Source organism: Tupaia chinensis, unplaced genomic scaffold, assembly GCF_000334495.1.
Source record: "Tupaia chinensis unplaced genomic scaffold, TupChi_1.0 Scaffold000093_1, whole genome shotgun sequence".
Classification (NCBI taxonomy): Eukaryota; Metazoa; Chordata; class Mammalia; order Scandentia; family Tupaiidae; genus Tupaia; species Tupaia belangeri.
Genome location: NW_006159555.1, coordinates 6,012,138 through 6,034,158, shown reverse-complemented (window position 1 = coordinate 6,034,158; position 22,021 = coordinate 6,012,138). Strand labels below are relative to the sequence as shown.

Sequence of the window (22,021 nt, the reverse complement as noted above, 5' to 3'; positions counted from 1 at the left end):
GACAAGTAAAAAGATAATGCCAATAAAAATGAAAATACAATTATGTGTAAAAATGAAAGAATTTTGTCCAACTATTAACAGTTACAAAAAAAAAGGTATATACCTTCATATATCATAGGGATATTTTCAGAATCCTAATGATAAAAATTAATAGTAATAACAATAATAAACCATTTTAATAGCTAAGCTGAACAAAATGCTCACTATATACTGTTATTTTAAATGTCCACCTCCTAGGATTGAAATCCATAGCCTTCTGAGTATTTATTTTTATGCCTATGTCATTGCTGAGAAAGCTAAGGATTTTGGAGAGTAAGTGTATTTTCTTGGCCCCACAACTCCTAAGTTGCTTTTTAAAACTTTATTAATTTTGTTCTTTGAATAGGAGAGAGACAGAGAGAGCACCCTCAATCGGGTCTTGGTACCCTTCTCCATCCCCAGCTTTAGCCAGCCCTGGATCATGGGCACACACAGACTCAGTATACACAGGAAGATCTCTGGATCTGGACTCAGAACTTTACCATGAGGGTTAGTCTCACAGTGTCACACTTTATCACTGGTAAATGCTCCTTGCCCATTATGGTCTTTATTGGGATTCTAATATCTGCTTCATTCCAAACATCATACTTTAGACCTAACTCTCTTATTTTAGAAGATAATGGAAAAAATTTTCAGAGTTTTGTTTGTTTGTTTTTGCCAGTGGGCATTTGAGCACACCAGAGACAGAGAGAGGAAGAGGGAGAAAACACCAACCCCCAATAGGATGTAGTCATGTTGCTATCCTTTCTCCTACATTTCTGGGACTTTGGGTCACACTCACCTGAGCACAGCATGTTTTTCAAGTTACCAGGGCTGAGACTCAAACTCCATGTTTGACCTTTTGGTATCCATCGAGCTCCCTTAAGCATCAAGTCACATGGTAGACCCTGTTGAAGGAATCTCTAGTAGTATTTCTTTTAAACTTTGAATGCAGCTTATTTCTATTTAAAAAACAAATGAACAAAAACAATAACACAACTTTTCTTTTAATTCTATGGTTGCTCTCGATGAATTTAATTCATCAAGTTAATCCTTTAGTGAGCTAGTACTAATAGTGCAATTTTTCTATAGAATTATCACTGAGCTGACCACAGGAATCGAAGAAGAACTCTTAAAGTACAGATCAAAAAGGAAATAACTTTCCGAGTTTCTTTTTAAAGTAGTTAGAAAATTTGTAAGGCTTTGTGATAAGATCAGTTTGATAACAAACAGCTTTGAGCACTTGGCTAATGAGAACACATATAGTTAGGTGATCCTTGTCAGTGCCTCAATCAATGTCTGTTCGTTTTGCCATTAAGCAGGGATGATTTTGAATATACACATCCAGAACAAAGGGAAGTGAAGTTACTGACAGATTCTAACTTTAGATCTGACCAACGATGACTTTCTTGAACATCTACCAATTTTTCCCTCTTAAATTCAAGTTAATAAATGACAATGGAACTTTCATTCCTCCTTCATGTGCTCTGTTTTCTCTTATGCCATACTACATAGCAACCTGTGTATATTTGTATAAATAACATAGTCTATATTGATAATGATATGTGGCTTATAGAGAATATTTCATTCACTTAGTTATTTGATTAGACTTAACCCAATACATAATGTAAGCTAAGGACTACAGTGTGGAATCTAGGACAGAGTGACAGCTGTATCATGCTTTTGGATCTTTGCAGATACCCTTATAAATTGACATAACAACCAGACACTGAAAGCAAAAAATCTATGGACATTTACAGAGTACAAGCAGATGATGTTAAAATACAAGTAGCCACTAGACCCATGTCAGCACCTGAGCAGTTATAAACAGATAAAACCAAAGAGGTGACAGAAGGAACTCCCCCCGCAAGAATTAAAGATACTTTCTAGAAAGCACAGTTGGTCACTTCAAGTACAGCTGTTGAAAACAGATCATTTTATATTATGTGCTCCAATCACAAATTGAGTACAGGTGACACACAGTAAGAAGATCTGGAAAGACTAAGAAAGAACAGAGCCAAGAAATTTCAGAAAGCATATCACCATATGTTTGATACTCCCTGAAACAACTGAAGAGAGAGTTCTGTTAAATTTGAAAAGCTATCTAACCTAAGCCTCCTTCCAACAGTTTAGGAAAACTAACTAAAAAATAAACAACAAAAAAGTAATGAGGTCAAAGTCTGTACAAAGTTAATATTTTTATTAAAATATAGGGCTAGCCACTGGCATGGTGTTTAAGGTGCTGGATCCTACACAGCTAATTAAACAGTTCAAGTCTCTGACCCAGTGACTTGCGAACACTCTGGGTGTGCTACGAGTCAAAAATCCCAAAAAGAGGGAGAGGAAGAGATTATGACATGACCATACTCCATGTGGGTGTTTTCTTCCACTCTCTTTGTCTTTCTGATGAGCACATGAACTCTCTGACAAAACTAGACATTAAGAAAACAAAAAATAGAATAAGGAACAGAAAAACATTCTTTCAGAAAATGAAACATGTCAAAAATATTGATATAGGAAAAAAAGTCTATTCTATATGTGGTAAAAATGCCTGAAAAAAATAAACCAAAGCAGATAAATGAAACAAATGAGGATTATAATTTTTAAGGATTTATTTTATTTAACTTAATTTATTTCTTTATTTTAATTTGACTAAAGAAGAACAGTGAGAGAGAGAGAGAGAAAGTGAGAAAGCGAGCTGCCAAGTCTAGGACTTGAAACACAGCCGTGTGGGAGTCCAGTGCCCCTAACCTCAATACCACCTGCCCCTAACTTCAGTATCACCTGCTGACCCCAGAAAATTAAATTTTTTTTTTACTTTTTTTTTTTTTTGGAGAGGTTTTTGCTATAGGGCATATGTGCTCTCCAGAAAGACAGAGCCAGAGAGACAAAAAGTGAGACGTCACCCCCAGGGAGGATGGCCACACCACAATCCCTTCTCCTCCATTCTCCTCTTGGGATCTTGGGTGGAAGTCCAGTGACATAGTCAGCCACGAGGTCTGGGACTCAAACTGCAGTCGACTACATGGAAGTCCAGTGACATAGCCCTTACACCAATTGCTAGTCCCAAGTTTTGGGGGTTTTCTAAATATAAGATCATATCATCTGCAAACAAGAATAATATTTTACATCTTTCTTTACAATTTGGATATGATCTGTTTCTTCTTCTTATCTAATTGTCCTTGCTACTATTTCTAGTACTATATTGAACAGAAGTGGTAAGAATGAGCATCCATATCTTGTATTGGAATTTAGATGAAAAGCTTTAATATTTTTAAATTATTTTATTAGCTTCAATCTTGCATAATAAACTTTTATTGAGTTTTAATTTTTATCATGGATATTGTCAATAGTTTTCTTTTTTTGGCTTTGGTATCATGGTTTTTTCTGGTTCATGAAAATAAATTAAGAATTTCTTTTTTTTTTTTTTTTTAATTTAAGAAAGAGGCAAGCTGGTAGCATAGTAGTTAAGGTGGCTGTATCACACATAGCTGACTGCACAGTTCAAGTTCCAGATCTAGCAGCTTGAAAAAAATTCTGGGCACACGTGTTTGTGTGCCTGTCTAAAAGTCCATTAGAAGGAACAAATGGAGGAAAAGGATTGTGGTGTGGGCATTCCCATGGGAGTTACTTTCTCACTTTTATTCTTCCTTCTCTCTGTCTTTCTGTCTGTTTCTGACAAGTGTTTGTGTCCTCTGTCAAATTAAAAAAAAAAAAAAAAGAATGGAATGTAAAAGTATTAGTATTCTTTTTCATGTGTTTGGCAGAATTCAGATATAAAGTCAATCTGGTCAATGAATTTCTTCCTTGGAAGGCTTTTGGTTACACTTTAATCTCTGTACTTTTCTTTTGTCTGGTAAAGCTTCCTGTTTCTTCTTGGCTCAGTCTTGGATGGTTATATGTTTCTAGAAATTCTTTCTATTAGCTCTAGGTTATTAAATTTGTAGGCTTATAATTATTCATAATAGTCGTTTTTATTTCTGAAGTATCATTGTAAAATATCTTCTTTTATTTCTGATTTTATTTAATTGAGTTTTCTTTCTCTCTGTGTGTGTTTGTTTAGTCTACCTAGGGTTTTTATCAATTTTGTTTATTTAAAAAACAAACAATAAAACACTTTGGGTTTTTGTTTGTTTCTCTCTCTCTCTCTCTCTCTCTCTCTCTAGTTTATCTATTCTTTATTTGATTTATTTTGCTCTGGCCTCTTTCCTTCCTTCTGCTAACTTTGGGATAAGATTGTTCTTTTGGTAGTGTTATTTGGCATAAATTTCACTTGCATATTTCAAATCATTCTACTTTTTTGATAATGTTCATTGCTACAAACCTTACTTTTCATACTGCTTTGACATATCCCATAAATTTCGTTAAGTTGTATTTTTGTTAGTTGCATGCTGTTTTTAAAATTTTATTTTGGGAACCAGCAGTTAGCGTAATGGCTATGTCGCTGGACTCCCACGTAGTCAACCGCGGTTCGTGTCCCGGACCCGGTGGCTTAAAACTCACGCCGGGTGCGTGTGCGTGCGTGCCCAAGATCCCGAGAGGAGAATGGAGGAGAAGGGATTGCGGCGTGACCATCCCCCCTGGGGGGTGATTTCTCGCTTTCTGTCTCTATGTCTCTCTCTGTCTGTCTGGCGAGCGCACGCGCCCTACAGTGAAAATCTCTCCCAAAAAAAAAAAAATTTCATGTTTTATTTCCCCTTTAACTCAGTGGTTGTTCAAGTATGTTATTTACTTTTCATGTATATGTGAAATTTCTCTTTTTCTTGTGTTATCGATTTCTACTTTCATTCCATTGTGTTAGGAAAAGATACTTGTTATAACTTCATAAATTAAGACTTGTTTTATGACCTAAGTTGTTATCTATCCTAAAGGATATCATACATATTTGGGAAAAAAATGTATATTCTCTTGTTGAGTAAAATCACTCTAGATATATGTTATGTTCATTGAGATTATAGTTTTGTTCAAGTCTGATGTTTATTGATTCTGATAGTTGATTTTGAAGGAGATGGTTATCATTGGCATAAAATATATAGAGGGACTTCAGAAGAGACTAGTGAAGTTTTTTTGACTTGAATTGTTACATAACAAAAGAAAGTGCAACAGGTAATATTATCAGCTCTTTAAGGAAGAATGTCTATAAAACCAACCTCTTCTGTTCAGAAACTGTGAAATATTGAGGGTTATAAACTAGATAAAGTTTGGAATTAGAACTCAGCTCTTTCCTTTCCAAAAAAAATTTTTTTCCTCCTTTCCTTCCTTATCTTCCTCCCTCCTTCCTACTTTACTTTCACCCTTTCTTCCCTTCATTCTTTTCTTTTTTATTTTCTTCTTATAATTAATATGTTATTATAGTTTTTCTTTACAAAAGTGCTCTCATAACACTAAAATTATACTATTTCCTTATAAAAGGATGTAGTGGTAAATATCAGAATTAATCAGAAAAAAAATAGATAATGAAGTCCTTTTCTTTTTCAAGTGTGTATGCTCACCAGAGAAAAACAAAGAAGGGAGAGAAAAAGAGAGAGAGAGAGAGAAAGAGAGAGAGAAATCACCGCTCCCCCACCCCCAGAGGGGCTGGCCATTCCACAATCCCTTCTTCTCCATTTTCCTTGGAATTTGGGGAATACACACACAAGCCCTGGTGTGATTTCTTAGTTGCTGGATCTGGGACTTGAACTGCACAGTCAGCCTTTGGGATCCAGTGCTCTAATCTTCATGCCACCTGTTAGTGCAGTAAGTCTATTTAGAAATGGTATTTATGTTTTAGTGTACTCTAGTTTAGGACAGCCAACTTTATTAGGTTTTAGACTTTCAAAACAGGAATACCATTAACTGACATATGTTAGGAAATAGAATTAAAAATAAAAAAACTTGTTATGACCCAGAAATTCTCATCACTAAGGCAGAAAGCAGAGAAGGAAAAAGTATTTTATTATTAAGTATTAAATCAGAATGCAATATGCATTGTAGGCAATGTGTTAAGATATGTGTCAAAAGACAAAATTATATAACAAATTTGAAGTTTTTAATAGACTTTATTACAATTTGAGAATCAGTTAGCACTTCATTCATAAAACAGAGTAAGTATTCCAATAAACTGAGCAGATTTTTTTTTTTTTTTTTGGACAGAAAAGACAGAAGTGGAAACAAGAGAGGAGATTGTTAATTTCAAAGTTACTTTCTTTCTTTTTTTTTTTTTTTTTTTGGAGAGATTTTCACTGTAGGGCATGTGCACTCGCCAGACAGACAGAGACATAGAGACAGAAAGCGAGAAATCACCCCCCAGGGGGGATGGTCACGCCGCAATCCCTTCTCCTCCATTCTCCTCTCGGGATCTTGGGCACACACGCACACGCGCCCGGCGTGAGTTTTAAGCCACCGGGTCCGGGACACGAACCGCGGTCGACTACGTGGGAGTCCAGCGACATAGCCATTACGCTAACTGCTGGTTCCCTCAAAGTTACTTTCTTGAGAGATGTGGACAGAAAGACAGAACTATATGACAGTAACTGATTAGTTAACAGAAGGTTACTTCTTTTGCTTATGAATTAAAACAGAAGGAACTTCATTGCATGGTGATTATAACTAGACTATTTAGGAAACTTGGTTGTTCTCTTTCCTAATTTCTTGAAGGGTTAGATTAAAAAGTTAGTTTTGTCTTGGTGATATTGAGACTTGGAAAAAAAAAAAACCTCAAAAATTGACACGTCGACAAGCATAATTAAAGAAATAGTCTCTGAAACAGTTCTTTTTCTGACCTTCCCTCCTTCCCATACCCTGTCTCTTGATGTTGATCTATTCTTTCAGAGAGTGCAGAGAAGGACTTCCAGGAGTATTTCATTACCTGTCTAAAGTCAGTACCCACTAATGAAGACAATGATTACTTCTGGTCTGTTCTTGAGGTTTCATTAACTAAAATAATTTTCCGAGAGGGAAGATTAAGGAATGTCAGTACACCTGGGTAGGTTTTGTCTTGAGCTATAGTCTACCTCCCAGGCCCATCCTGCTCCCAAAGAAAATCATTGACTCACAATTTTCTGAGCATTGGACTAATTTTTTCCACTAAAAAAACAATTATTCTAAAATTGCCGGCACCCTTACCTCCCCATAATTTCCTGTCCCCTATGAAGCTGTATTTAAGCTTCAACCATCTGACCCTTGTTTGAGTTCATATTTTATATGACTCCTACACAAACACACACACGATAAGTAGAATTCGTGTACATTTTCTTATAGTAATCTTCCCATTGCCAGCCAGTTATTTTCCGTTTAACTTCCAGGAGGAAAAGAAAATTCTTTCACCCCTCCAGTGACATGAAATTTTAGCATGAATGACTCTATTTTGATTTTTCACCCTGGTCTGCTGATCCCTAGTGCAGGAACTTAGTCCAAAGTAAGGGCCTCCTAAATACAATTTTTATTTCACAGATGGCAATGACAGAAAGAAACCTCAGTTTTTATATAGCCGAACTGATAACAACGTATTACTTACATGTGTTCAAGATAAACAATAACTGACCTCATGTAAGAGGATTTGACATCAGTTGTCACACATTATTTACCCTAACATTACCTGGTAATTGGGATGACGATTTCTGTTGTTAATTAGCTTTGTGGCAGGGGGTGGAGAACAAATTTGTCAAATTGTTTTAACAGCAAGTAGATAGTTCTTCAGTTTGGAGCTAGATTTATCCTAACTAGCCAGGGAAACTGGGAGGCATCCCCTGGCCCTGACTGTTTACATTTAAAGAGAGAGCTCCCAGGTCCTCTGAAAAGGACTCCTGCTTGTAAAGTAGACAAAAGGCCAATCTAATTTTCAAACGCATTTATATACAATTCAGAGAGAGGAGAAAGTATTTATAAATACAAGTTCTGTAAAATGAAAGCTCAAAATAAAAATAGGGGGCAAATTCTTCCCTTATTTTCACAGGGAGAATTAATTTGTATTTGTTCTTACTTATATAAGGATAGCACTAAAAGATCTTATTATCCTTAACTATATCACTAAAAGATGTCACTTTCTTACTTTTCTTTGACTATCTTAGTATCATCTTCAGATCAATAATCAAATTTATGCAACTCTGAACACATGGTTATTTTCTTATATGCCTTTAACACACACACACACACACACACACACACACACACACACACACATCTTTTCCCTTTACAATGACCCTCCCTTTTTTCCTGCTAAACTTTCAACTCCTCAAGGGCAAGGATCATGTTGGCTTTTTCCTTTGTTTTTCCTCAGATGCACATATGCATTCCACAGAGAGAGGCAGGGTGGGAGGAAGGGAGAGAGAGAGAGACAAAGAGAGGGAGAGAGAGATAAACCCCCATGGGGCATAGTCACACCACGATACCCTTTCCTTCATCTCGCCATCCTATTGGGATTTGAGGCACACATGTACACATGTGGGATGTGTTTTTTTAAGCTGCCACAGCTGAGATTTAACCACAGTGCTACAAGACTGGCCCTATAACTAATTTCTGAATTAGAAAATCTTGTTTCCCTTTCTCAGACTGAGAAATGATACCTGTGAATTACCCTCAGTTATAAATGGTATCTATAATAGCTTTGATAAACTCAAAATTTTCAATAATTTGTTGAATGCCATCAATAAATTATTAAAAATTTTGAATATAATAAAAGCTGTACTATGAAATATAAAATAGCTACAGAAGTCTGTATTTCACTAATCAATAGAAGAGGTATTATACTTGGTAATTATTAGTTTCTTAAAATGTATCATTTTGAATACTTCTATGTTTGCTTTCCTAAAAGAAATACTCTATCTTGAGACCAGCAGATGGCATAATGGTTATGTCACTGGACTCCCACGTAGTCATTTATGGTTTGAGTCCCAGACCCGGTGGCTTCAAACTCATGCCAGGCACATGTGCATACATGCTCAAAATCTTGAGAAGAGAATGGAGGAGAAGGGATTGCAGCATGGTCATCCACCCTAGGCAGTGAATTTTCACTTTCTCTCTCTCTGTCTCTTTGGCAAGTACACACGTCCTATAGCAAAAATCTCTCTTAAAAAACAATAAAAAAGAAATACTCTATTTTATTTTTGCCTAATGTCTTTTTTTTTATAAATCAGATTATTTCTTCCAGAAACAATAATATTTCTGTTGGAATTTTATTACTGGCCAAGGACATTTATAGTGTTGTATTAGAACTATTTATACAGTAAGCTGCTTGAAAGCAGGACGTCTGCATTGATTTTCATATCTAACATACAACAAACTTGAAATAAATTCCTCGACTCTATCAAAGAAAGGGATACATGCTGTTTATTAGACTGAATAATAGTTCTTTTCTTTTTTTTCCATTCTTTTTTTTTTTTTTTTTTTTGAGAGGTGTTTGCTATAGGGCGCGTGCGTTTGCCAGAAAGACAGAGAGAGACAGAGACAAAAAGCGAGAAATCACCCCCCAGGGCAATGGCCATGCCACAATCCCTTCTCCTCCATTCTTCTCTAGGGATCGTGGGCACACATGCACACGCACCTGGTGTGAGTTTAAGCCACTGAGTCTGGGAATTGAACCACAGTCGGCTACATGGGAGTCCAGCGACATAGCCCTTATGCTAACTGCTGGTCCCTGAATAATAGTTCTTAAAGTGAATCCTGACTATTTTATCCTTCTCCAATTTTTCTTTTATGCCTTTGGATCATTCAAATTACTAAAAGAAGTGATTGCTCTTGACTGTGAGAGTAGAACTATCAGGAACTAGCAGGAAATTAGTAGAGCCTCATGACTATTCTCATCAACTCACTTTGTCTAGTTGTCTGGCATACTTTGGATATTTTAAAGAAAATATTCCCTTCAGTAATCTACACAGAAGCTCTCCTCCTGGATCTTCTGCTCTTCTCTGATTTCCATTAAGTTGTATAGTACAGCTTTTATTATATTCAAAGTATGTCCCCTCCATTTTCATCTTTCTTGATACAACATTGAAGGAACAACTGGGAGCAGAAAGATTCAAATAAGCGATCAATCACAATAACAGTCATAGAGTCTCTCCCCCAGTATTTGACATTTTGTTGACATGCTATTAGAAGACTTCACACTTGACTGGAGAACCATGAAAACAATTACAGGGTCACTAATAGGAAAGAAAAAAAAATTCTTCTAAGACAGCACCCTAAAAATCACTAAAGCTATAACATCCTGAAATAAATGCAAGTTTGTTTGGTAGAACCAATAGAAATTACATAATGCTCTATAATGGCAACAAATGGGAGGTAAAAAAAAAATATTAATTATATTTGAAGGAAGCCTTGATTTTGATTGACCACTAAGACATCCATAAATCATTTAAATATTCATTAGACTCTCATTATATCATCAGTTAGTAAGTGGATCCAGTGGGCAAGCATTATTACATAAATAAAACCTAACAAAACCATCTATCCTTGGTGACCATATTTTCTGGGCTAACAAATAGTATTACATTATAGGGAAGTTTCTAGATGTGTTCAACTTAAGTAATTTCCTGAAACCATTCAGATGTGAGGAAGAAATAACAAAGGGGAAAATAAAGGGAACCAAGATATTAACAAAATATGCATGCTTGAAATTTTTCCCATAATGTTTCTCAGAGGGTTGATGCCAACTATGGAGCAAGGTGGTAAGGGCAAATTTCACAATGCCACCGTGTATTGGCTAAATAAGGGGCTTTAAGAGATCAATTTATAAGCCTTGGGCCAATAAGAGACACATGTACTCCTGTTGCCTCATCCTTTCATGGAGAACTATCAAGATCTAGTGGAAGCTACTGACACCACAGCTTGTTTATACTCCTGGGGAAGCACCCCATTTTTTTAATGGCCCTTTTGTTTTATAGCATGTGACTATTGTTGTCTATGGCCCATGGTAAAATGACCACCTCGATGTGGTAGAGTGTGGAAGTGTAGGTATAGATGCCAGTTGTCTGGGAAAGCCCATATGCTTAGAGAGTTTCAGACTCTCAAAGAAGTTGTAGCCTCTTTTTCTTGTGTGGGAAACTGAGTTCTGTTACTTCACTCCCCTAAGACTTGAGGGGAAGTTAAAGGTCCTAACTAGCTTCTTGTCCCAACAAACCAGAAATTACCAGAATGAACTATAAGATTAGCAGTGCCAAAATGGGCTGATTGGAAAGCAGCCTCATGGAAAATAAAATCTTACAATGAACAAAATTGACAGATATTTAAACTTTATGAGCTATATATTTAGCTTTATATTTCCTTAGTTAGTATATGTAACATTACATTTCATAGATGGGGAAACAGATGTCTTAGGAGTATCAAATTAGAATTCCTGGGTAGTGGCATAGCCATAGTACTTAAGGTTTTACAGTATCCTAGTGCCAAAAGCTGTGTACTTTCTGACACAGAAGTCTCTTTCAATATCTAGGAAACTGTAGGAGTTCATAAAGGTGGAGCTGTGAGAAGAATCAAAGGGAGGTTATGAAAATAGAACTCAAAAATGTGGAACTCTAAGAAGGATAAAGAGCATATTATAAAAATTCATATCTTAGTCATAAATACTAGTCTAAGTTAGGTTTCAGATGTAGGAGAAGGAACTACTTTTTAAGTATATGTGCCTCTGCTGGCTAAGTCCCAATACCTTGACAAGGACACTTTTAATACTTGTAAAATTTATAAAGATTTAAAATAAACTGGTTAAAGCTAAGAGTCCTTTTAAAAGCATTATTACCATCATTGGACTTATTTTTTTTTTTGAGATGGTAAAAAATTAAAGTTCAGAACATTGAAGTAGTCTGTCTAAAATATTGAAAGCTAAAATTTGAACCCATATTTTTTTATTTTTAAAATCTGCCATAGGGCACATGTGCTTGCTCACTGGAGAGAGAGAGAGAGAGAAAGTAAGAAAGCATCCCCCCAGGGGGGTTGACCACACACACCACAATCTCTTGTCCTCCATTCTCTTCTCAGGTTTTTGGCCACAAACACATACACACACCCAGCATGTTTTTCAAGGCACTGCGTCCAGGACTCAATGCACAGCTTGCCATGTGTGATCCAGCCAACTTAACTACCATGCCTCCTTAACCAGCATGCCACTTGACTGGCTGGTGAACCCAGATTTTCTAACTCCACAGATGTCAACTTGTTTTCACAAATCATGAGCAACTTTAGCACTGGTGTTTCACATTGGGGCATATCTAACCTGTTTTGCAAAGTAGTTTTTTATATCTATATCGATGTTACAGCTATAGAATGGGTAAAATGACTTCAGGGTCATAACATGTCTCCAAATGGATTACGTCCTCAAGGTCTATGAGGTTGCTATTATCTCCACCAGTGTAAATGATCAGAAAGAGCTGTGAGCTATAGACCTTTACTGCAGATATGTAGAAGAAATTTAAGAACATTAGGATGATGGCTTTCTCCATTTTCTTTTATTGAGGAGGATTGGTAGATCTTAAATATCTACTAAGTAGCTGGTAATACCTCGGGTGAGATTCTAGTTCAGCATCTTGCCCAGAGGCCATGGTAACATCTCCAGGGAAATAGCACCCTTTTTGCCTTCCTTTAAAATGCCCTTCTCTCAGGCTTGGCAGAGAACCAAAAGAGTTCATGGATTTAGACTTGGCAGAAAAGGAACAGCCAACTGTATGATTGTAAAAGCCATGCATTTTTATAACTCTGAATAAGAGGTCACTTGTAAACCATTTTTCACATTTTGTTTCTTTTAATCCATACATTAACTCTACAAAGAAAATGTTAGTCCATGTATTACTTAGATAAATCTAATAAGACCCAGAGAGGTTAAGTGATTTGCTCAAGGCCGCAGAGTTAGAAAATGAAAAAGCTTGGGCTCAATTTCTGTCTTCTGACTTCACAGACTTTGTTGTTTGCGTGATTTTATTCTGTGTCTTAATTAATAATTTATTTGTACTAAAAAAATAAAAACCTCTAGCATATTTAAACATCACTGTGACATTTAACAACTTATGACTTATTCAAGTGAAGAGTGTAAGAATCAATTTGACATAACTGTATTATCTGCCTTAAATATTTTGCAGTACGCATTTTATGGTTGAGATTCTATGGACATTTCTAATGGCATAGCTCCACTTTTCTTAAAAACTCAGAATAAGTTTTATATATGCAATTAATAGCTATTTAGTGTTACAGAAGCTGTTTCTAGAAAAACAATTGTATCTATACTGAAACAATCATTTATTAGAAAGAATCGGATAATAGGCCAATAGGTACCATGGTGGTTAAAGCCCTGGATCCCACAACGTTGATTTCGAATCCTGGACTTTGTGCTCTGAGAAATATGTGTGTGTGTGTGTGTGTGTGGGTGGCCTGAGAAAAATGTGTGTGTGTGTGTGTGTGTGCATGTGCACAACCAAAATCACGAGAGGGAAATGGAGGAGAAGGGATTATGGCATGGTCATCCCCCTTGTGGATTATTCCTCACTTTCCCTCTCTGTCTCACCCTGACCAAGTCATCAACCCTATGGCAAAAATAAATAAATAAATAAATAAATAAATAAATAAATAAACAGATAAAGTGTTCAGAATGCTAATCTCCATTTTCTGTAGTGAATTTCCCCACATTTTTGCAGATGACAGTCATTACGTGGATTGTTCATTAAACAGAGAGCTCCCTGAAACCCTCTCCTGTAGGTTTCAATTTCAATGAGACCCCACCGTTTGTGTTTATAACAAGTATCTTCAGAAATTGTTCTCAATTGGGACTAATAGATGGCAAAATGGTTATGGTGGACTCCCATATAGTCAACTGCAGCTCAAGACCTGATGGCTTAACACGTACGCTGGGCTTGTGTGCGTATGTGTGCAAGATGCCAGGAGGAAAGTGGAGAAGGGATCATGGCAGGGTCATTCCCCCTGGGGGGGGTGGGTAATTTCACACTTTTGATCTCTCTCTTGCTCTCTGGTCTCTCCAGTGAGCATACATGCCCTATAGCAAAAAATCTCACTAAAAAGAAAAAAGAAAAATTTCTTATTCATGGAAGCTGGAAAATACTGTCCTCATTGACCTTGGGATGATCTCTGTACACATTAAAGCTAGAACTTAGCATAAGACAAATAGGTTTTCCACTCCGAGCTCTAACACCTACCCAGTAATTGATTTTTGCCAAGATGTTTATTAGATTGAACAAAAACTTGTTCATTTGTGAAATGTGAATAATTTGGAAGAAGAAAATTAAAGGAAAGGAAGGCCTAGTATAGTGTTCAATAAAGTGATACATGGCCGACACTTTGTAAATTATTGTTTCCTTGTTTCCCTTCCTTCTTGGTAGTCTATTAGAACGCTTGGGAAATGCTCAGAAACGTGAAATTTCTAGCTTCTGTGTAGAGGGCGTTATTATTAAGATATCACGTGTATGCGTTCTCAATAAGTGGGAAAAGATAAAAATTTATGCATAAGTTAGAAATTATTGAAATGCCAATAGAAATTCTCTTGAATTTTACTCACTAACAATACTAATTTCCCTTTTACTGAATATTTATTAAGTGCCTGGTGCTTTACACTCATTATCTTTTTAACCCAGATGACATCTCCATGAAGTGTTCTTTTCCTCACTTGGTTGTGTATATGCCAGGGCACAGAGAGGCTAAGTTACTTGCCAAATTTACTTTCGGTGACACAGCCAGTGACACAGCTCTCTCTAATTCAAAAGCAAGTCCTCTAACCTGGAAGATAGTCTCTTTCGGGTGTCTCTTAGCTGCTTTCCAAGTGTGCTCTCCTTTTCTGTTCCTGACCCGAAATTCACTTTCTTATTTAGGGTTAATTAAATACGTAGAATGAGGACTCGAAAGCTCTCCCCTTGGCCCTTTTGTCCTCAGGTATATTGCAGCTTATTTTTTGGAGCTGTAAGCAACCCAGGCTTAATTGCCATGGAAGATATAAACTGCTCTGATTTAATCTTTCTTTGAGGGTCAGTGCTGAAGAGGGTGGCTAATTGTGTCTTCACATTTTGCAACCTTCTGCTACCACTCTCTTTTTCTCAGCAAAGATGTAAGAGCCAAATGAATGGAGTACTTCTCTCTAAAGATTAAAGAGAGATCATCCTATTTCAAGTCAAAGGAAGATTTTAGGGAAGTCCTGAAGAGTTAAGCAACTGCAGCTTTAGATCAAGGGCATCTTGTTCACTGGAGTTATTTATCCTGAGGTCACTGTTAGAGTGCCAGTGTAGCCTTGTGAAGACTTCTACACTCCTCCCAAAATGTCCCGTGGGGTTTCCTGTGAGTAATCTTTCTTTGCGCTATGGGACTGTTATACTATGAAAAAGCATGAGTCTACAGATTATGGTCTGTTTTTCCCAGTGAAGAGCTGTGTAGCCCAGACAATGTTAATGATGTGCCCTCTTCACTGGGTGCCTATTGTATGCCAAACATAGTGATCTTCTTCAGGGAGTGCTATCCTCACTCTCTCTCCCTCTCTTTTAAAGACAGAATCTGACTCTGTTGTGATCCTTTTGCCTCAGCCCCCTAAAAACATGGGACCATAGCTGCCAGTGCCATGCCACTACACTGGACTTTTTCAGATAGGGTCTTTGCCGTGTTTCTTAGACTGGCCTCGAACTCATGATCCTTCTTTCTCAGCCTTCCTAGTAGCTGGGATTCCAGGCATGCCCTATGAAGCCCCAGCATATAGGTGAACTGGCAATTGAAGGAGTCTACTATGTGGCGTCATCCCGCGGAGAAGCATCATCTTATCAGTGCATGCCGCTGCCGCTGGGCCTTATCTCCATTATATGTATTATGAAATAATCTTCATGGAAATCAAATAACCTCTCCCAGCCACAGAGGCAGAAAGTGGGAGAGCCAGGATGCAAAATTAGACTGTCATACTCCAAATTAATTACTTAAATAATCAATAAAATTGGCTTTAGAAGAGCCCAAACAAACTCTGTGGTAACTTGTGTTTAAGATGAGGAAGCGTAGGAGCTTTGTGGAGTTAGAGACCAGACTAAATGTTTTTAGAACTCTCTCTCTCGGCCTCATGAATTCTTACTCAACTTGGTAAATATAGGAGAGACTGTTAAATTGCTTACTTTTAATTTATCCTAGGAGCTTTGAACAAACAAGCTAGATATTCTATGCAGAGTATTTCATAAGCAAGTTTTCATACTGAATGACCTTCGTAGAATATGTATGCCCAGTATTTATGAATATACAGTACAAATAGCATGCCTGTATGCATATTTCACTTTAAGATGTGTCATGAATGATTATGTGGGATACCGGCTGTTCCGTGCTCACAGTACATTTTCCATCATGTACCTCCAGCTTTATGAATGAGCTGCCATGGACTTTTTCTCTCTTTGGCTGTTCCCCTTGATTGGAGATGAATTGTGCCTGGTATCTTGGAGAAGGACCACACCGGTCTTCAGCAAAATTACTGAGAGAGGTTGTTCAAAGAGCTGTTCTATCATCGTATTTGTTACTCCTGCCAGTCTCTCATCTCCTATTGCCACCAAGAGCCCTATACTTTCACAATATTTTTAGACTGTTCAAACATGACCGTCTGTATCATTATTTTTAAAATAGATTAAATACTCTCTTATGGCTTATTGTAGGATTATATTGAGCATGTCTGTCTGTTCTTATTATAACTTTTTTATTATAATATAGCATGCATATGTGTGTGTGTGAGAGAGAAAGAGACAGAGAGAGAGACAGAGTCTGTGCATGCAGCAATCTCCTTCTTCTAGCCCTCTAGCCCATTGGATCCTGGGTATTCCCATGAGTGCTGGGGCTATTTCAGGCTGACCTGGCTGGGGATTATACCTGGGGTCTACATCTGGAATCTCCAGATGGGATCTGACTTCCCTTCAGTTGTGCATTGCTGTTGTACTACTGAAGCAGCCCATGTCTGGACATTATACTAAGTGCTCCAGGTACAAATTTTATTACAGATGAATAAAAATAGTATTACCAAATGAATGTTCTTTCTTGAATATAAGTTGTAACATTAGTTTCACTCTATTTAAATAAGTTTGGCAGTGTGGAGAAAACTAGTAAGTTCCCTGGATACTGACTAAAAAGAGAGATTATTAAGTCAAAAACAAAGGACTTTATTATTCTGGCAAAACAGTTGTGGGCGTGCCAATTCCCCCGAGCCCTAAATTGCACAAGGGGACATGGTGGCCATGTGTTCCATGGGTTCTTTTCTGTGGTTTGAGCAGAAGCACAGTAGTCAGCCAGTATGCATAAGGAGCCAGATCCTACGTCGCTAGCTGTGGTTGGGATTTTGGTCCCCACAGCTTGAAAAACATGCCAGGCACATTTATTGTGTGCCTCAAATCCTGATGGCATGGAAAAAAAATAGAAGAAAAAGAATTGCAGAGCTTTACTATGGCCCATTGGAAGGGTGCTTTCTCTTTCTCTCTTTCTGGTAAGCACACATACTCTCTGGTAATGAAAAAAATAATAATGAACAACAACAACAAAAAACAAGATAGCAAATTTTTAAAAAAGATGCGATCTTTTCTAGAAGAAAAGAACCCCAAGCTTAGGGAGTTTACAACTTTTTCTTTTTCCTAGTGATTAACAATTTGAAATTTGATTTAAAATAATCACCATTTACAAATTGTGTCAAGCACTTAAGAATAACTCTAGCAAGTGATGTGCATTTTTTTTCCCCACTGGAAAAACTAAACAATATGCTGAGAAATTAAAAAAGACCTAAAATAATGGAGTGATATATTGTATTTATGAGTTAGAAAGTCAGCCCTCCCCAAAACTGATCTTTTAATGCAAACCTAATTGGCCAATGGAACTAGAACAGTATTTTCTCATAGCAGTTTTCTGGGTTTTTTTTCTTTTTTCTCTTTTGGACTTCTCAGCTGTGTATTTCTCTTTTCACTGAAGTTTGTTTTAGGACATCCTGAGAAGAAACTAGAATCTTGGCTTACTCCACCTGATTTCTCCATATGCAGAAATGAGATCAGGGGAAGTTCTTAGAGAGATGTAAATTAGTTTACTACTCTCAGCTCTCATAATTGCTAGTTCCTTTCTTGACAAGACAGGCAATTCTGAGTTCTACAGATTCTAGAGCCAAGTAATTAATGTTAGAAAAATTTTTAAAAATTATATTTTGAGGTCAGGTAATGAAATAGATATTTATATTTATATTCCTTTTTTTAAATAGACTTGTACTTTTTTTTAAGAGGTTTTTGTTATAGAGCACATGTGCTTGCCAGAAAGAGAGAGACAGAGAGACAGAAATAGAGAAATCATCCCCCAGGGTGGATGGCCATTCAATCCCTTCTCCTCAGTTCTCCTCTCAGGATCTTGGGCACACATGCACACGCACCCAGCGTGAGTTTAAGCCACCAGGTCCGGAACTCAAACCACGGTCGACTACATGGGAGTCCAGTGACATAACCATTATGCCAACTGCTGGTCCCTGATATTTCTATTCTTTAGGCTTCAGTTCATCTTTTTCTTTTTTTTTTTTTTTTGGAGAGATTTTCGCTGTAGGGCGCGTGCGCTCGCCAGACAGACAGAGACATTAGAGACAGAAAGTGAGAAATCACCCCCAGGGGGGATGGTCACACCGCAATCCCTTCTCCTCCATTCTCCTCTCAGGATCTTGGGCACACATGCACACGCACCCAGCGTGAGTTTAAGCCACCAGGTCCGGAACTCAAACCACGGTCGACTACATGGGAGTCCAGCAACATAGCCATTACGCTAACTGCTGGTTCTCTTCAGTTCATCTTTTAATACAATAAGAGAATTTAGCTAACTGATCTTTATGTAATTGTTTTCTTCAATTAGAAAAGATTCTCATTTCTTCTAGTTACTTTTCTTTCTCTTTCTCTTCAGCTTAATCCTACACATGCTTAGTTTGACTATGTAGGAAAAATACTAATTATAGTAATTTATGTGAACCTTTTAGCAATTACGACTAATCACCTTGCAACAAAATAATGATTGTGCATATTATTAAATAGGAATCAGATTAATTTGGTTGTTCACTTCATATGATTACATTACTGAACTCTTTCACATAGTCATTCTTCAGAGTCTGTTGGCCATTATTCATCTGCTCACAAATTTAAAACTATTTGGGTACTTTGCAGGGGATCCCTCTACAGTATAAACAATAACCTTAGACAAACCACTTGCCTGCTCTAAGATATTCTCTTTTTAAAATTACCATATCTATATATCTATGATAGAGTTGTCATAAAATATCTACAGGTTACAGTCTTTAGGTTTTCTTGTCTCATTTTTACTTTTCCTGCTATATTTTATTTCCATATCTTTTAAATAAAGGAGATAATTTTATTTCAGGAAACAAATCCCCAAATTAAAACATATCTATGTTTACAGAAAGGAAGATGTAGAAATTAATACTTATTAGGTAAAAATTGAAATGTTTCTTCACACGCTTTTGTTAAACTTCTTGAATAACCAGTTAAAATTTGGTAAAGTAATTCTAGTATGCCATAATTGGATCAAGAAGTGGGGCCCATCCGGACAATCTGAAATATAAACAAACATTTAGTTTTTTATGGGTTCTACACCAAAAAGAGTAAGTATGTATGTTGATATTTCTAAAATAAATCCCTAAACTCTCGAACTCTTAACTCTATATATAGTTCCAATGTATATTTCAAAGCCAAAGCAAATATTCTCAAAATAACTATAAGGGAAGACATGTGGGAATAGAATGCCAAATATGGTTTTATAGATGCAATGTAAAAGGCTTTCAAGGTAAAGGAGACTTTTCTAGAAAGGAGATTTCTCTAACTTATTTGAACATAGCCACGGGTCTGATGGTTGTGGAAGATATTGAGGTTAAAAACGTGAAAACCACAGAAGAGTCGTATTGAAGAGAGTGAGAAAGATTTTAAGTATGAAGTAAGATAGACTATCTGATGAAAGACTTTAAAGGTAATGTAGGCTTTGTAACATGAACACAAGAAATTAGTCTTTTTATCTATATTATTTTCTATGTGATATTTAGTACATAAGCAAACAATAAGCAATGACAAAATTGCATTTCACAAACCAGCCAGTGGTATGGTGGTTAAGGCAGCTAAATCCCACATGGCTGTCTTCGAGGTTGGGATCCTGACCTGGTAGCTTGCAAAGCATGTTGGGCACCTTTGCATGTGTGCATGAAATCTCAAGAGGTGAATAGAGGAGAAGGAATTGCTATGTGGCCATCTCTAACCACCACCCCCCCGGGGTGCTTCCTCACTGCCTCCCTCCCCATCTCTGACGAGCATATACAATCTATAGAAAAATTTAAAAAGAAAGAAAGGAAGGAAGGAAGGAAGGAAGGGAAAGAAAGAGAGAGAAAGAAAGAAAGATAGTTTTTTAAATAAAAAATACTGCATTTTACATTCATAACCAAAATAAGATTTCTTGAGAATACACATCAAAACAATTCAATTTTGTATAAAAATTTACAACTACCATATGCTATGTAATTACTTGTACCTGGTTCTTTATCAATATTTGTTTGGTTTATTGTTAATCATAGTATTCTACATGTTTGTTTTTATCAATTTAGTTAATACTTATGCTAAAAGGTTGGAGGAGGTTTTTCTTTAAAGATTATAATTAGACATATGTTTTCTTAATGAATCCTTAAAAAAAAACAACTAATTTTTTTCAGCGTTCAGTTTAAGAACAGAACAACAGCAGCAAACCCTTTAGGAACATCTCAAGCAAATTTAATACTATTCATAGAAAAAAGAATCTGATGAGTCCATGCAAATCCCAGGTTATTGTCAACAATGTATTCTGGATAACAATCGAATGAACTAATAAAAAACATTTGGATATGGTTCCTCCCTTAACAAAAACTGTATTTTAGTAATGAATTATTTCACAACAAAGATTAGTTGTCTTGATACGTCATTTTTTTTTCTCTTTTCTTGTAGTATTGTATTAGGAACACAGGTTGTTTCTTAATAAGAAAAGGTTGTTGGATGAGATATTCTAACTCACAGAAATTATCTTAATAAAATGAATCTCCATGGACTGTCAATTTTATCATTGTAACTTATTGATTTTCCAAAAAATGCACAGTGCAAATCAAATGCAGGCTATGTTAAACAAACATTTTTCCTTCATTAGGGAAACAGAGATTTAACCAATGAGTGTATAATTTATAGTGTTTCCAAACATTTATACATCTACATTTATTTTTTTTAATGGAGTAGTATTTGAGATATTATCAAGCTGTTTAGAATTTAGTGTCAAAAATGATTGGAGGGACCAGCAGATGATGTAATAATTACGTCTCTGGACTCCCACATAGTTGACGGTGGTTCAGATCCCAGACCCAGTGGTTTGAAACTCATGCCAGGCTCATGTGAGTGCATGCCCAGTGTTCTCAGAGGAGAATGGAGAAGGGACTGTGGCATGGCCATCCCATCTGGGCAGTGACTTCTTGCTTGCTAGCTCTATGTCTCTCTGTCCTTCCAGCAAGTATACGTTCCCTACAGCAAAAAATTCTCAAAAAGAAAAGATTGGAGAAAGCTCCAGTAGAAAGATAGCATTATAGTCCCCAACAAGAACCTTGTCAGCACAATCAAGAGCAACCAAGTGTTTAATTACACTATTAATATTGCAGAGAGTGACTATTCTTTTGGTGGTATGCAGGCATCTGCCAGTGACTATTACATATGAAATATGGATATTCACAATATTCTCCCTCTCAAAATAAAACAGATACCTTAGTAACAGACAGTTTTCTTCAATACTTAAAGCTCTGGTCAAATCCTATAGCAAATTGCTTTCTCCTGATAGATCATTTCTAAAGTTATCTGCAATTGTTTTATCGGGACATAGAATCAAACTTCACCCACCAATAAAAAATATAATGATAGTTAATGTTTTCAAGTGGTTACTATATGTTAAGAACTTTAAGTGCTTGACATATGGAAACAAAAACAAAAAGTTTATTCTTCCATGATAGGAGGAAAAAAAAAAAAAAAAAAAAAAAAAAAAAGGGAGAAAGAAACTCACCCCCTACAAT

The 22,021-nt window shown here is 36.5% G+C and overlaps 1 protein-coding gene across 1 annotated transcript in view; it reads left to right on the top strand.

Moving 5' to 3' along the window:
* The window catches only part of LINGO2 (leucine rich repeat and Ig domain containing 2), a 1,055,580-nt gene that overhangs the window by 193,908 nt on the left and 839,651 nt on the right, over positions 1-22,021 (top strand). The gene's annotated exons all lie outside the window — the stretch shown is intronic.